Here is a 16690-nt window from a genome sequence, read left to right on the forward strand (position 1 = left end):
GTCCTCAGCACCATGAAAGGACTGCTCTGTAGCGTACACATGTTAACTTTAAAAAGAAGTTTCAAGCTCACTATTTTTAAAAAATATTATTTATTTATTTATTTGGCTGCATCAGGTCTTTGTCGTGGCACACGGGATCTTTAGTTGCGGCATGCAGGATCTTTTAGTTGTGGCGTGCAGGGTCTTTAGTTGTGGCTTGCAAACTCTTAGTTGTGGCATGTGGGATCTAGTTCCCTGACCAGGGATCGAACCTGGACCCCCTGCATTGGGAGCTCGGAGTCTTAGCCACTGGACCACCAGGGAAGTCCCAACCTCACTATTTTAAGTTGGAATTATTACTTGTTTTAAATTTTAGAACTTTGAGCCAAATATGATAAACATCAAAACTAGGCAATGAAATACAGAAGAGATTGATTCAACACATATTTAATTTTATCCACCATGTGAAAAGCACTTCATTGTGAGCTGAGCAAAGGGTAGAGAACAAAGCAGACTGTCCTTGCCCTCACGTAGTTTACTGTCTGGGGCAGATAGATATTAAACTCATGTAATCCACGTGTCCCTCTAGAGATTTCAGAATTCCTGGCTGCAGGCCAGTTTTATTCCCTCTCCACGATTTCTCAGATTTCCCAAGGTTTGCTTCCTTATTATGCATCTCTTGACCTCCACCCTCCTGCATCCTCAAAGGCAGTCTCTATTTCACCCCATAACCTGGCTGTGCCGGGTAGCAGCACTAGGCATTTCTACTAGAAATACGTTCATGTTTGTTTTTTCTTTTAAGCTTTTCTGTGGATTTGGGGGCTCATGGGTAAAGGTTTCACGGTAGTCTTTGCCCGTTGTTCGGTTCTTCCCTTTCTCTCTGCTCCGGAGCACGCATCACATCCTGCCCGTATCCCACACAGGACCGTGTCGCCCACACCCAGCCCCACAGCACACACAGTTCTCCTTTCCTAAGGGAAATTGTCTCCAGCTTGTTAGACAAAGACACACAAAAATAACTTGGTCAATTACAGCTGTGGCAAGTGCTATACTGGGAAAATACATATGTCAAGAGGTTTTATAATAAGAAAACCTAATATCGACTTTTCAGGGTTAGAAAACACTTAAATTCAAGGGAGGATTACCTAGAAATCTGGAAGGGAGGTAAAAGTCAGCCTGATGAAGGGGGTTAGTAGGGTAGGGGATGACTTAGTAGTGGGAACAGTAGGTGCACAGGTCCTGAGGTGGGAGGGAATTTGGAGCATTGGGGAAATAGAGGGACGGCCAGGGTAACTTGAGCGTTGTGAGTGAGGGAGAGTGGCGACAGGTAAACCTGGGAGGTTGGCTGGGGCCACATACAAGTTAAGCCTTGTTGGCCAGGTAAGCATTTCAGTATTACTTGAGAGGGATGGGGGAAGCATTAAAGGGTTTGAAGAAGGAGAGTGATATGATCGATGATTGTATGCATAACCACTGGGGGGGTTGAAAAATAGAGGACTAGAAAATGTCCATTGGTTTTAGTGACAGAGAGGCTGTTGAATCTTGATAGGGAAAGATGTTAGGGTGAAGGGGAATGTGTGTTAGCTTCTGGCCAAAAGGAGACATACTTTATTTATTTATTTAGTTTTTATACAGCAGGTTCTTATTAGTTATCCATTTTATACATATTAGTGTATACATGTCAATCCCAACCTCCCAATTCATCACATACTTTAGATGGACATTTAATTCCTGAGTGGTTACCTTAAGCTATCATTTTTCTCTCTCTCAAATTATTTGATAGAGAACACTTGGTAGCACGTGTGACTCTTGGAAATAAGAACCTTAAAACATGAAATTTTGTATTACGGGGTTTTTTTTTTTTTGGATGCAAAATAAAAATCCTCTGACTAGGAGTTGTTCCTGGAATAACTAGGCTCAAACCTGTTTTTTTTAAAGTATTGAAACTTTGAATTCAATTTCTTAGCTATTAGTTTTAGCATACTCAAAAGGGGAGTATTTTTATTTTATTTATTGGTTTTAAAAGCTAACATTCCAGGAAACCTAATTAAAGCCTTCATGTAATGGTGTATTTATATTTTTTACAGACCTATGGGGCATTATTTTGTAAAACAAAACGCCAAAGATGGTTCGAATATAGTGGAAGCTGTTTTCCATCTCTCCCGGTAAAGTTTTGCCTTACATTTGGAAAACCGGATGCAGGATTGAATTTTCACTTAGCTGTTGTGTGTGCCAGATTTGTTGACCATAACATGAATCTACATTGGAAAACACTGTCTTGTCTTTCAGTAGTGGTTGGAGAAACAAACATGGTTTTTATAAAAACTGGTAATGCTGCTTGTTCACTGTGAACTTTAGCAAAATACCTTTACTGCCAAACAAGGGAGGTGCATCCGAGGTGTCGTTGACGTTTCTGCAAGATGTCACCACAAAGCTAATAGTTGATGTATATGAATCACTTCCAGGAGCCAGATTTTAAACACAGGAGACTATTATGAATATAGCTGTCTATTATGACATTTTCCAAGGTAAAGGGAAAAAAAATCTCAACAAAGCAAATTGTATATCATGCCAGTTGGAAGCATTTTGTTTAAATTATTACCCAGGTAATTATTAAGCTAAGTCAATGGTGTTAGCAATAAATAATATTTGGGGATGTGGATTAGAATGAAAATTGCATCATTGAAGAACTTGGATTTAACTGTACTTTAATCCTTGCAACATTCTTAGGAAATAAGAATGTTTTCTGTTAGATTTATTTTTTCTGCCTAGTTTTCTGCCACAAATGAAAAGATGATTCTTTGCTGGTCTAAAGGGATTAAATATCCAAAAAAAAAAAAAAAAAAGAGAGAATAAAAACGTGCATTAACAAAATCCAGGCCAATGATACTTTAATTGTTGACAAAGCAAAAACATAACTTTAGGCGTGTAGTTCTTTTCCTGATCATTTGTGAGATTCTGGTTTCATAAGAATCTTAACTTTAGTACAATAAGGGGCTCGGTGCTACCTTAGCTTCAGGCAGGGGGTGCTGCACTGCTGTCCTGGATGAGCAGGAAAGGATGCTGCAGGTCAGGCCCTCCGCGTGGCTGCTCGCTTCTGCCCAGCACGTTGGAGGACTGTAGTGTCAGGAGGCTCAAAGTCTGATCTTAAATCTACCCCGAACAGCTGAAGAGTCTTGACTAAGTCCCTGTCTTCCTTTAGGCATCTCTAATCTGTACAGCGACGGAGGGGGCTGAAGAAAATGATCCCTGAGGCCCTTTCTAGTCCTGACAGTCTATGATTCTATGTATAACAGCCTGGACGCCACTGAATAACATAATCACTGTTTAACACTGAATTGTCTTGTGGGGTCATATTACAGTTAAATGACTCCAGAGTGCCGCCGTCACACCCAGATTGCAGAATTGATTCTCTTTTTATAATCGATTCTCTATGTTGCAAAGACAGGAGAGCTGGAGGCTGCTTGTGCCCTTCCCCCGTGTGCTCCTGCCGGTGAGTTGGGTCAGCCCGGCAGCCAGCCTGTTTACAGTGTAGCTTCCACTCAGGTTTGTGTTTCTTTGGGAACACAAAACACCTGCGTGCAGAAGCGTTTGATAACAAGGTCACTTCTTGTGAACCACTTATCAAGGAGGTTTTTAAATGGTTGTTATTGCATTGTGGCCTGGCTTGAGTCCTCTGAGTTATGTTAACAATGTGTTAAATATGAAAATTAGAAATAAACAAACATGTAAAGACTTTAATTTGCTTTATACTGTGCCATCAGATTTGCTTGTCAAAGTACCCAAGTCTTAAGTGAAAACGGCATAGTTTCCACAGGTAAAACTACCATTTAAAAAAGTGTTACACACCATACACAAAAATAAACTCAAAATGGATTAAAGACCTAAATGTAAGGCCAGACACTATCAAACTCTTAGAGGAAAACATAGGCAGAATACTCTATAACATAAATCACAGCAAGATCCTTCTTGACCCACCTCCTAGAGAAATGGAAATAAAAACAAAAATAAACAAATGGGACCTAATGAAACTTAAAAACTTTTGCACAGCAAAGGAAACCATAAACAACACGAAAAGGCAACCCTCAGAATGGGAGAAAGTATTTGCAAATGAAGCAACTGACAAAGGATTAATCTCAAAAATATACAAGCAGCTCATGCAGCTCAATATCAAAAAAACAAATAACCCAATCCAAAAATGGGCAGAAGACCTAAATAGACATTTCTCCAAAGAAGGCATACAGATTGCCAACAAACACATGAAAAGATGCTCAACATCACTAATCATTAGAGAAATGCAAATCAAAACCACAATGAAGTATCACCTCACACCAGTCTGAATGGCCATCATCAAAAAACCTACAAACAATAAGTGCTGGAGAGGGTGTGGAGAAAAGGGAACCCTCTTGCGCTGTTGGTGGGAATGTAAATTGATACAGCCACTATGGAGAACTGTATGGAGGTTCCTTAAAAAACTAAAAATAGAACTACCATACAACCCAGCAATCCCACTACTGGGCATACCCTGAGAAAACCATAATTCAAAAAGAGACATGTACCACAATATCCACTGCAGCACTATTTACAGTAGCCAGGACATGGAAGCAACCTAAATGTCCATAGACAGATGAATGGATAAAGAAGATGTGGCACATATATACAATGGAATATTACTCAGCCATTAAAAAAGAAATTGAGTTATTTGTAGTGAGCTGGATGGACCTAGAGTCTGTCATACAGAGTGAAGTCAGAAAGAGAAAAACAAATACCGTATGCTAACACGTATATATGGAATCTAAAAAAATGGTACTGCTGAACCTAGTGGCAGGGCAGGAATAAAGTTGCAGATGTAGAGAATGGACTTGAGGACATGGGGAGAGGGAAGGGTAAGCTGGGACGAAGTGAGAGAGTGGCATGGACATATATACACTACCAAATGTAAAATAGCTAGCTAGTGGGAAGCAGCCGCATAGCACAGGGAGATCAGCTCGGTGCTTTGTGATGACCTAGAGGGGTGGGATAGGGAGGGTGGGAGGGAGGCTCAAGAGGGAGGGGATATGGGAATATATGTATACATACAGCTGATTCACTTTGTTATACAGCAGAAACTAACACAACATTGTAAAGCAATTATACTCCAATAAAGATGTGAAAAAAAAATAAAGTGTTACAGCCTTTAGAATGTTATATATAATGCAAAACATGTAAGTTCTTTTTTTTTTTATACACACACACTGTATTTTATTTTTACAAGAGATAAATAGACTGACACCAAGCATTGTACATGGATGACCACAACAAAAGCAACAATGATTGCAATTACCAAACATGAAACACACTCATACCATGTCATAATATTGACATTCAGTCCGGTAATCCTCCACTGTAACAGCTCCTTTACTTTGCAGTGAAAATTGATTTGTATATTCTTTGCCTCTGAGTCCTTGTGGGATTTTTTTTTTTTTTAATTCAGACAGAAAGTCACAAAAATTATACTCATCCTCATCAGTTCACTCAGTCCCATGTAATTAATTTTTTTTTTCATCTTGATCTTTTGTTAGCACTTTTATGAGTTCATCAGTTTTTCATTAGAGTTCTGAAAATGCTTATTCATTCAGTTCAGCAGTACAGTCAGTTACCAGAAACCTGTACTTGTCAGAGTCTTTTCCATGAATTTCTTGAAGATGAAACCCTTTTATAGGAACATATTTGCAAAAGCATCAGAGTACACCCAGAACTGTCTGTAAATGATTAGATTGATTTAGATTTCATAAGATATTTCCCGGCGTGGTCCCTTTCATTCCATGTCACGTCATAAAACTTGAACTAGAAGAGTTTATGGATTTGCACTGTCTGAAACAAAATTTGTTTTCGGAAGGAGGCCATAAATGTTTGGTTAACAACCTGAACTCCTCTGCTTTTTCTTGGAAAACCTCTCAACCCCAGGAAAAGTTTCTCCTAGAAATGCGCTTTCCCTGTAGGGCTGATAGGACATTCATCCCAACCATTGTCCATTGGTAAATACATTTGCCGTCACTAGAGCCACAGGCTGTAAACATTCAAGTTCAACAGGCATTAAATCGATCAACGGCCTGAAATTTGAGAAAAACACAAAAGTTCAGGCTGATGTATCAGCGCCACTGCTGAGCCCACTGGGTGTAAACCTGTCCATAAGATTGAGTCATTCAAAATGCAGTTGTGAAGCACATGGTAGTTTTTGGTGAGGTAATTTAATTTTCCCAGCCTTAAACCTGTTTGAGTTGTATGAAATTGTATCTTCCTGATTTCCTTAAAGTAGGATGTGCCTGCATTTTTGGTAGATTAAAGAAACTGAAGGCCAGGTGAACAATATGGGTACCTATTTTTTCCCCTTAATATTTGCTTTCAGGTTCAATAATATCTGTATAATTATGAGTGCTCAGCATCAAAGCCGTGTAGGGATATCAGGGTATGTAATCGGCCATACAATTTAATATTAGAGAAAAAAAAGAAAACAAAATATATGACCAGGCAGCCATATGATATGTAGCTAATAGAGGCTGTTGGACCTCCCAGAAGGGAGCGATGTGAGTTGTCTTGTGAGGATGCCGTGAGTACTATACCCATTGTACAGACAAGAAAATTGGGAATTAGAATGCTTAATCAGCTTGCTCCAAGTGACACAGCTACTAAGAGCAAAATTGGGACTTTTCACTACTGTGAATGTCTGGCTTGCCTTTTGAATATCGGTAATCTCAGGATTCTGTTCTGCCCTCTCTTCCTCTTTCCTTTCTCTCTCTGCCTAATGTCTTCCACCCCCGTGGTTTCTAGAACTATGTCTAGCTGATGACTTCCAATTTCTGTATTTTTAATCCCCGTCTTTTAAAAAAATCCCGTGACCATATTCCCATCCACTAACAAATGGGAATTCCATAGGCATGACTGCCCCAACATGTCCAAATTCTAATGTGTTAATTTTTCTTTAAAATTGTTCCTCATTCTACATGTCCTATCTCAGGAAGCTACCGACCAGAATCAGTCTTGACTCCTTCCTCTCTTTCTCCATCACCTACCTCTAGTGGGTTCTGGGGCCCTGTTGATTAGGTGACCTCTCTGTAATCTTTCTTGAATCTGTCCATATTCTCTCTCTCTCTCTCTCTGTTTTGCTTCAGGCCTCAGAATTTCCTACTCCAGGTAGAGCAGGAGGCACCTCAGTTTCTGCCTCAGAGTTTCTCCAGCATCAGTTCATCCCCAACCCTGTAAACAGGGTGATCTTTATAAATAAAAATCCAATTAAGACTTTCTTTCTTGCTGTAGGTAGGTGTCCTACCTACAGCACAGAGTCCAAGCTCCTTAACAAGTGGCTAATAGTCCCTCAGAGCCCAACCTCACCTACCTGTGTTTGCATCTCTTATCTTGCTTCCCAAACGAAAGATAATCTATCCACACAGCAAACTTTGCTTCCAGTTGTGGCCAAGTTCTTTTATGCCTCTTTGCCTTATGCATGCTGTTTCCTGCACCTGGGATCTCCCTTCCTCTTTACATGAAGGTGAATTCCTATCCCATCAAGAGGTCGCTCCACTGTCAAAGTCTCCCTGAAGCTCAGTCTCCACAAAGCCTGCCTTCCCCTCGCCCCAGCACAACTGTGGTGCACCTTTTGTGTTCCTGCAAACGCTGTGCTTGTGTGTTAGCAGCTCTCTCGGGACCTGGTAACAATTTATTTAGAAGACATCTGTCTCTCTCTCAAAGCTCACTAGTTGAGGATCCCAGAGCTTGGCGTAAATCAGACATTTATTGAATGACCAAATGGTCGAGGTTTTGCATTTGGACGTTGTACTAGTTTTCTGTCATCACCGTAACAAATTCCCACTAGCCTAGTGGTTTAAGCAATAAAAATGTATTATCTTACAGTTCTGGAGGTTAGAAGTCTGAACTGAGTCTTATCAGGTTTATGGGTTGAACTGTGTATCTTGCTTCTTTTCCTGAGTCCTTGATTCCTTATCTGTGAGGTGAGGCCAGTGATACTCACCTGTCACCTGTCAGGATTTTGTGCGAGCGGGTGTGAGTGTTATTTGTATTAAATAAGGAATATGTGAAGACATGTAACATAGCATTTATTAACTGGCCTTCAGCAAGAACTAGTTTCCCTTTTGTTTCCTACTCACAGTGCAGTGGTTTTCAAAGGTTAGCAGGTATCAGCTCCTTCTGGGGCTGTGCTGACCGGTTTGGTGGCCACTAGCTGCCTGAAGTATGGCTGATCCAAGCTGAGATGTGCCGGATATATTAAATAAATACTGGGTTTGAAGACAGTATAAACATTGTAAAATACCTTATTAATATTTTTATTGGTTACATGCTGAAATGATAGTATTTTTGCAATACTGAGTTAAATAAAATATATTAATAAAATTAATTTCACTTGTCTCTCTCTTTACATTTTTTAATGTGGCTGCTAAAAATTTTAAATTACATATGTGGATTCCATTCCATTCCATTCCTATTGAACAGCATCTCTGTGCTGGGAATATGCCAGTTCCCAGGATCTACTGCTCTGTAACAAACCACCCAAAATGTAATTGCCTAGAACAGCACCACTTTTTATTTTCTGAAATTACCAGAATTGGCTGGATCTCACTTGGAGGGTCCTCAGCTCCTCTCCCTTGGGTGTCTCATGTGTTCGCAGTCAGATGGACACGGGCTGTGGCGCGTCTGCACGTCTGCGGCCAGGATGCTTCTGCCTGTGGATCTCAGCCCCCGGGACCTCTCTGACCTCTCTCCAGCGAAGAACCCTGGGCTGCTTAAATTGCAGCTCAGAGTGGCCAGGCCTGATTAATGCCTGGCTTGGAAATCTCAGTACACCATTTCCTCGCCATTCTACTGATCTGAGCAGTCACAGAGCCGGTGCTGACCACGGGGGAGCTGCAGAAGCTTCACCACTTGATGGGGGAGCGCCAGACACTGACAGGGAGGCAGAATTCTTTGGGACCATCTTGGGGGTGAGCTGTCACACTCTCCTCACCCACAGAGACTGCCATTCAGCTTGTCTAAGGGTGTATTTCCCAAGCATCCCCAGGGATAGGAGACTTCCTAGGGGGCTTTCATAAGATCATGGAGATCTTTGGTCCAGTGCTGTCTCTAGAAGTTAATTCTAAAAGAAATTTAGGAAGAGGCAAAAGGAAGACTTTTTTTTCCTGGATTTTAACCATATGTTGTTATCTCCATGATCGTGTATAATTACAGAATGGTTGTAAAGTCATCATTGCTTTTGTACATTAGCTGGGGACGGGAGCCAGGTTCCAGAGTCCTAAGGAGTGAGCCGTGCGTGTGGCAGACTGTAAGCCATGTGAAACCACAGGAGAGAGCAAGAGTAGTCTGTGTGTGCATGTGAGTGTGTGCACACGTGTGTATGCACCTGGGCATGTGTGTCTGTGCACATGTGTGTATGCTCCTGGGCATGTGTGTGTGTTCATGCAGGAGTGTGTGGCCTGGTGCTTAGAATGCAGGCGCTGGAGCCCAACTGCTGTGCCACTTCTCCAGCTGTGTGACCGAAGGGAAATTTCTTAACTTTTTTTTTTGCCTTCGTTTCCTCACATATAAAATGGGACACAGGGCTTCCCTGGGGGCACAGTGGTTAAGAATCCGCCTTCCAATGCAGGGGACATGGGTTCGAGCCCTGGTCCGGGAAGATCCCACATGCCGCGGAGCAACTAAGCCCATGCTCCGCAACAAGAGAAGCCACGGCAATGAGAAGGCCGCGCACCGCAAACGAAGAGTAGCCCCCACTTGCTGCAATGAAGACCCAGCACAGCCAAAAATCATAAAAAAAAATAAATTAAAAAAAATAAAATGGAGCACAATAAAATCACATAGTTGTTGTGAGAATTAAATAAGTCAACAGCTACAAAGCATTTAGAACACTGTCTGGATGGTGCATAGCAAGTGCTCAGTAGTGCTGTTTTATTTCTATAGAGCCGTTTACGGTTCAGTTTTATACCTCAGTTATCTCCTTTCTCTCTCTGTCTATATGTCTCTCTCTCTTTCTCTCTCCAGGGAAGTGAAGAAAAGAACTGGTGAGGATGACAGCAAATCCATTACCGGTCTGAGTGGGACCAGATCCAAAAAGTCAGCCCAGATGAATTTTTGCAATGGTTAAATCCCAAACATTCTTGGCCCATGAGGCCTTCATTTCCAGAGTACTGAATGTATGTGACTTGTTTGCTTCTTACATAGCATAGTGGTGCATCCTGCGGACACTGTCGTGTGGAGAGTTACAGTGTGTGGAATCTGAGAGATGCTCTGGGGTCCCTCCAGAACCTCAGCTCTTTTTGGCTATGTTTCAATGAATGATTTGGGCCCCCTGGTTAAATGTACCTGTCTTGTCCTCACAAAGTCTTACCAGATAACATATAGATGTTTTTAAAGTGGTAAAAAAAAATCACATGCTCAGATCAAAGCTATAGAAGAAATTCACTGACATAATTAGATTCATATGGTAGCTGACTTTGTAGATGAACCTGTAACATTTACTTCCAATATTCAATACTAGAAAACTAGGAAAAGGGGGTTACCATCCTAGCTGTGCTGTAAACTAGCCTTGTGGTCTCGGACGTGTCACCCGCCCACATTAGATCCATTTCCTTGTCTGTAAACAAGCAGCTTTGCCTTTCAGACCTGGGCCCTCTCAGCTCTGTAGCTCTTTAAGCAGTGGGAAGGAGAGCGTGATGGCCCACAGTTAATAAGGACTCGGGTCATTCATGCTTTTTAAATATTGGAGTATTGATTCTTCTCACTTCATCTACAAGAACAGAATTTAATTGAGGAAAAAAATGGTAATGTTTTAAGCTCCAGTGGAGACAGAAAAATCTATTTTTTAATGTATAAAAAAAGAAAACATTTTTGCAACAGAAATAGTTTGTATACAGAAGAGGGTATTTTATAATCTCAGAATATTTATGAAGTCCATTGTTTGAATTAAGTGTTAAAAGTTCTAATGAAGGGCTTCCCTAGTGGCGTAGTGGTTAAGAATCTGCCTGCCAATGCAGGGGACACGGGTTTGAGCCCTGGTCTGGGAAGATCCCACATGCCGCGGAGCAGCTAAGCCCGTGCGCCACGACTACTGAGCCTGTGCTCTAGAGCCTGCGAGCCACAACTACTAAAGCCCATGCGCCTAGAGCCCATGCTCCGCAACAAGAGAAGCTACCGCAATGAGAAGCCTGCGCACTGCAACGAAGAGTAGCCCCTGCTCGCCGCAATTAGAGAAAGCCCGCATGCAGCAATGAAGACCCAACACAGCCAAAAATAAATAAATTAAAAAATAATTCTAATGAAAACGTATAAAGCCACACGCTACTGAAAATACAAAGTACAGGAAAGTTGTCACGTTTCACTTAAAAAAAACAACAACAGCAAGTGACTGCCAGGGGCTGGTGAAGGGAGGAACAGGGAGTGAGTTCTAATGGGTGTGTGGTTTCTTCGGGGGATGATGAGAACGTTGTGGAATTGTGATAATGTTGCACAACTTTGTGAATATACTAAAACACACTAAATTGTGTATTTTAAATGGTGAAGTTTTTGGTATGTGAATTATGTCTCATTAAAAAAGCACACTAGTACTTAGAACGATTTACCATTTTGCCAAGTGAAAATACCCATGCTTGAACCTCCCTGTGATTTAAAAGCATAATCTCCAGTATAACTCAAATCCCCTAACTCCCTGGTTGCCAGCATTCAGTTTCTTAAATAATGAATGGTGAAAGAAACATTACGTGTGGTTTTGGAAAATCATCTCTTTTGAAGCGGATTGTGGTTACGGGACAGGTAAGTCAGAGTCCTTTGTCTGAGGAGACTAGTGAGTTACTCTCGCCCGCATCCTGGTGGGTCTTGCCCTCCTAGAAGCTGTGCTGCCACCCAGACTCCCCAGTGAAATGTCTCCAACAGCTAAATGAGTCAACACAGGACCCCAGGCTGGCTCAGTGAGGCCTGGTTTTTAGGTTTGGCTTTTGAGTTTCAGTGGCCTGCGCCAAGTTATTCCCAACCAGAGACTTGAACTTACCTTGTGATAGGGCTAGGCCCCAAGTAGCTTGCTGAAAAAACTGAAATAATAGCTCTTTTTTTATTGTACTACATCATCTAAAAACATCCCTTTTTGTTGAATTAAAACAATTCCATGTAGCAATTTTTCTCCTGTTTATGATGTTTATGATCAGACCTTAAATTCCCCAAGCTTTATTGTTATTATTTTTAATGCATATTGACCAGATATGTTACACACATAGATTATAAATAGCCACAATGTTGTTTAGCTTTTCAGAGTGTGCCTTCTCTCTACCAACTAGATCTATTTTTTTTTTTTTAAACCGCAAAGTTGGTTGTGTCTTCAGCAACTCTACCATGGATTCCTGTTTCCTGTTTTTTGGTCCCAGAAAAAAAAGTTTACATTTTTGACCAAAAAGAATGCCTTGCTGGTGGGGAATGTCAAACTGAACCAGGGAGGGAGTGGTGGTTATTTTTGTGCTACGGTCAGACAAAAGTTCTGCCACCGCTGTTTGCCTAGGTGGCATCTACAGAGCCTAGGTTAGAATGGACCCGACACCTATGTGTTGACTTACGGTACTCATGTTTAGGTGTTTGGTTAATTGCACAAAACTGTGTTAGTATACATGTTATTGTGTTGTCTTTATTTTCCTCCAAAGTGTCTATATTTGTCTTATGATCTGTATATAAGAATGTAGCATTGATATAGAAGTATCATCTTGATCTTTGCTTCTGGGTTGTACGGCTGGTACACCCAAATTGATTAGATTACATAGGTGCCTCTGGTAGACAAAGCCATCATCTGTAGCTCTTTGAACCTGGATAAATATTTTTGCAACAAAATCCAAATTAGAAACTTAAAGCTCCAGTTAGCAATCTTGTTTAAAGAAAAGCTACTTACATCTCTTTCCGTTGCCTTGCTAGGAAATCAAGATTATTATCAACATTTGATTTCGTGAAGGCGTTCTCAAATTTAAAGAATATTTTTGGTAAGAAAAAAGTATCTAATTTTTTTTAACAGATTTAATTTGATACATTTGCGTAGTTCTGTGCAAGTAACTCATCTTGGCTCAGTTTTTCCTTTGAGAGCTTTTAAAATCAGTTATACTACACTCTTTTTTATGTATCCTGACACACTGGATGATATTTTAGTTTCATCATGGAAAAGAAAGTTGGATATGGAGACATCTTTCACTGTTAACCTTAGCCTCATGCATTTTCATAATTTATTTTTTCTACTTGCTGCTTTATATGACATATGTGACATTTGATTATTTAATACTAAATGTGATTTGCATAAAGCCAAACTGCACAATCCTCTTGCTGAAGATAAAATCGAGGTTAAAGATAAAGATTTATTTTCATATTTGTACAGTGAATGGCTTCAGAGTGATGGTTTTTGTGGGCTTTTATAGTATATGTGTGTAAGAAATTTCATATGTATAAAGTAGGCCTCTGAGTATTGAATAATTATTTTATGATTTTGATTTACATGGTTTACATTTTCATAGTATCAGCTCTATTTCGCTTATACTGTTTATTTCTCTTCAAACCATTAATAATTATCCCATAAAGTATAATTTTTATAGCAATACAAATGTCTAAGGAACTACAAATATTTTCTGCATTGTAAATTCAATAAAGCACGCTTTCTTTGGCCTTCTGGGTGTTCCCTTCAGCTTTGCTGCAGGCATCCCTGAAGTAGTTTTAGCTCTAGGATGTGCCTACATGAAACTATGCAGCTGGCAGCTGGCTGGGGGGAGAAAAGAATGAACACATGGTGTGAGGTCTGTGGCACAGCCTTGTCATCTCGGTCAGTTGACCAGCTTGGGGTGTTATGGCCAGGAATAGTGAGGCTTTCATAGGATGCGCTCTGGCCATCCTTATGACCTCAGGGATTAGTTCCTTTCTCTGACCACCCCCCCCCCCCCCCGCCGCCATACACATCTAGCTAACTCCTACTCATCCTTCTGCCTTAGCTTAAGCATCACTTCCTTCACGAGGTTTCCCCTCTCGACCTCAAACCAGGATGAGGCTGTCTGCTCTCACTTATGTAGCATCCTTTCTAACTGGTCAGCATTCCTATTGCCCTCATACTTGTTCAACTAGATATATGCCCTGAGCTTTAGCCCTATTGTCTGCTGCTGCTTCCCCTCTGCTGTATACAGTGCTTCAAAGAATTAACTAAGGCAGGATTTGTGGAATTTCTGCAGGCACACATTGACAGAGATACATACATACACAATGGTCAAGGACAGTATACATAAGAGGCAGCATGTATTAGTGGCCACTGGTCTGAGCTCTGCAGCCAGCCTGCCTGGTTTGAACCTGGCCTCATGTATCTACTAGTAGGTAACTGTGAGCAAGGGGTGTAACCTCTGTGTACCCCAGCTTCTTCATTGGTAAAATAGGGGTGATAACAGTACCTTTCTCGTGGAGTTGTTATGAGGACTAAATGGGTTACTATATGGAAAGGGCTTGGAATAGTACCTGGCACTTTGATCACTCAATTAAAAATGAAAAAGTTTTGAGGCACCATTGATTGCATTGGTCTTGTTCAGGACCCTGGGTACTACCATCAGTGTGTGATAAAATGCCCCAAATTTACCAGATTACCTGGGGGATGGGGCATTGTAGAGGATTCACTTTGACATAAGTTCACTGACCTCCCACATTTCTTGGTATTTTGATGGATACATAGTTGGGGTATCATATAGGATAGAATATTGTATAGAGTGGATTAAAAGACAAGGAAATCATTGAGAAAAAAATGAGGGCCTGGAAGTTAGAATGGAAAGTTGTGAATGCAGTCCTTGTAAGTGTAGGATCTCTGTTTATTAAGAGCTGATTAGATGAAGTAGTTGAAGGGGTTAAGAAAATACCAGAGCTCTGACTGGGATTTTTGAATCTAAATGACAGTAAAAGTGGTGGTGGCTATTTCTAACTGAATTGAAACTAACCTTTATAGCAGGACAAGTAGCCTGTTGACAAGGATCTCCAGTGAATATATGCAAAAATCCTCAAGATGGGAATGAATCCCCAGCAAAGCATATTGTTTTGCAAGCCTTAAAATAAAAATAACATCTCTTCTTCAGATCTAGACATTAAGATATGTCTTCATAGATGAAAATGGGAAATAGGCACAAATGCTTCAACTTGAAATTACAGGGTGAGATAAATTTTCAAGTGCAAATTCTAGGAATAATTACCCAGTTTAAAATTTTCTTTTCTGCATCTGTGTATCAGATTTATTTGTGAATTTATACCTCTTAAATTTCCGCAGAGTGGGAATTTAGTTGTAAGACCCTTTAACTTGTGACCTTGCAGGCTGGCAGTGCACAAACCACGTTTCATGGCATTTGACATACATTTTTGTAGATTCCCACACTGTTCTTAGGATTTTGGACTTATGAACATTTTTCAATCCCAGTTTTCTGGCACATCTCCCACTTGCTGTGCAGCAGGGTAGAACTCAGGAACTGGATTAAGATCTCTTCATGGGGAGTCAGGAGTAGTTCCAGTGTGGTTTTAGGAGTGAAGTTAATGTTCTTTAATTCACCACAAATATCATCTCTTCTTGATCAGTCATTCTAGAAATAGATACTTTATCTCTTAGATAAAACCCCCAAACTTCTTACCATGATCTCTCAGCCCCTTGGTGATCTCCCTCCTAATTGTTCCCTCACTAATTCAGTTGCATTTATTGAGCCTGATCATGTCCTGGGTATGATTCTAGACACTGGGGATGTGGAGTGGGTAAGACAGACTCTCAAACATATTACATTTTAGTAGGGGTTGACCACAAACATGTAATTTTTTTCCCATCCAAGATAGAAATGTGGATTTTTATCCATAGACCCAATGAGTCCATGGCCCCAAATAAGAACCCCTACCCTGGGTGAGAAGTTGCAAACATAGTATATTCAGAGGAGAATTCCAATGTAGTAACCAAAACTCCAAGCTTGATTTAGAGATGTTAGTCCTTTCTGTGCTCCAATTCAGTCTGGAAGCCTACTGTGGGAAGGGGAGCTTGGTCCCCCTGCTCTGTCCTGCACCCCTGATCTACACTTACTGCTAATACATGCCCCTTGAGGCTCCAAGCAAGGGGAGCCTGGTGCTAAAACCATAGATGCTGTTTTACGTGCTGGCAACCTAAATCTCACAGAAGAAACAGATGTATGTGGCTAATAGTTCAAGACCATCAAGTGTGCTGAAGTTTAAGAATAAAATGTGGCTTTTGCAGGAATGTGTTGTAGTCCATCTCCTGTCTTATAACTGCAGCTCTGAAACTAGCCTGATTTAATCATCCCTCTTATAGTCATGAACATGGGCTGAGGAAGTAAGGAAGGTACAAAGATTGAGGATAATTGGGTTAAGAATCAGAAATATTGAATGTTTTCTGGGATGAGACAGTATATCGTTTTTCTTCTATCTAAAACTCCATTGAAACGAGTCAAATGGATATTTCTTTTAAAGGTACAAACCCACAAAGACAGAGGACAATAGCAACAAAATTATGAAACTGGAGAGCAGATGGAAAATTTGGAAATGAGTTAACAACCTAAGAAAGCTGAATCCTAAGCCAGTAGTGGGGGAAAGCTGAGAGGAATCTAGATTTACACTGCAGATTTTCCAAAAGGCTCAGGAATTGGTGGAAGCAGGTACCTCTGGAACTGGGGGTATAAGGGAAGGTGGGGGA

At 40.8% G+C, this 16690-nt stretch overlaps 1 long non-coding RNA gene across 1 annotated transcript in view; it reads left to right on the forward strand.

Moving 5' to 3' along the window:
- Positions 1–16690, forward strand: part of LOC309663855 — a 71324-nt gene that overhangs the window by 36847 nt on the left and 17787 nt on the right. The window contains exon 4 of the long non-coding RNA XR_014265497.1: positions 10009–12980. This is a non-coding gene — a long non-coding RNA (uncharacterized lncRNA). The remainder of the gene's footprint in view (positions 1–10008; positions 12981–16690) is intronic.

This window comes from Balaenoptera physalus (assembly GCF_965194825.1).
Source record: "Balaenoptera physalus genome assembly, chromosome: 7".
In the NCBI taxonomy this organism is placed as follows: domain Eukaryota; kingdom Metazoa; phylum Chordata; class Mammalia; order Artiodactyla; family Balaenopteridae; genus Balaenoptera; species Balaenoptera physalus.